The sequence below is a fragment of the Solanum tuberosum genome, unplaced genomic scaffold (genome assembly GCF_000226075.1).
Source record: "Solanum tuberosum cultivar DM 1-3 516 R44 unplaced genomic scaffold, SolTub_3.0 scf00022, whole genome shotgun sequence".
Lineage (NCBI taxonomy): Eukaryota > Viridiplantae > Streptophyta > Magnoliopsida > Solanales > Solanaceae > Solanum > Solanum tuberosum.
Genome location: NW_006238948.1, coordinates 901,796 through 902,367, shown reverse-complemented (window position 1 = coordinate 902,367; position 572 = coordinate 901,796). Strand labels below are relative to the sequence as shown.

Here is a 572-nt window from a genome sequence, read left to right as displayed (position 1 = left end):
ACTCGTTTTGCTGCTTTTAGATGCACCTCACTAGCACAATGCATGAACCTCGATAGAATGCTTACAACATACAAAATATCGGGTCTTGTAGCTGTGAGATACATCAAACAACCGACTAAGCCTCTGAAGTACGTTTCCTCCACTTTCTCTGCTCCATCATTCTTGCTTAGTTTCTCTTTTTGGTTCATAGGAGTACTCATCTCCTTGCAATCTTCCATGTTGAACTTCTTGAGAATTTCCTTAGCATATTTCTTCTGGCAAATGAAAACTTCATCCTGTCCTTGCTTGATTTCCATACCAAGAAAATAAGACATTAGACCAAGATCAGTCATCTCGAAGGCTTGCATCATTTCTTGCTTGAAATCCTCGATATGCCTTGTATTGCTTCCTGTAACTAGTACATCATCCACATATATAGACACAACAATATAGAGACAACAAGAATATCAATGCCATGATTTTTAACATAAAGAGTAGATTCCGATAGACTCTTTTCAAAGCCTAAGCCACGTAAATGGCCATCTATTCGACCATCCCAGGCCCTTGGTGCCTGTTTAAGTCCATAAAGTGCC

General features: G+C 39.5%; 1 protein-coding gene across 1 annotated transcript in view; it reads left to right on the top strand.

Moving 5' to 3' along the window:
* LOC102603118 (DNA mismatch repair protein MSH7) overlaps positions 1 to 572 on the top strand; it is a 66,062-nt gene that overhangs the window by 57,400 nt on the left and 8,090 nt on the right. The gene's annotated exons all lie outside the window — the stretch shown is intronic.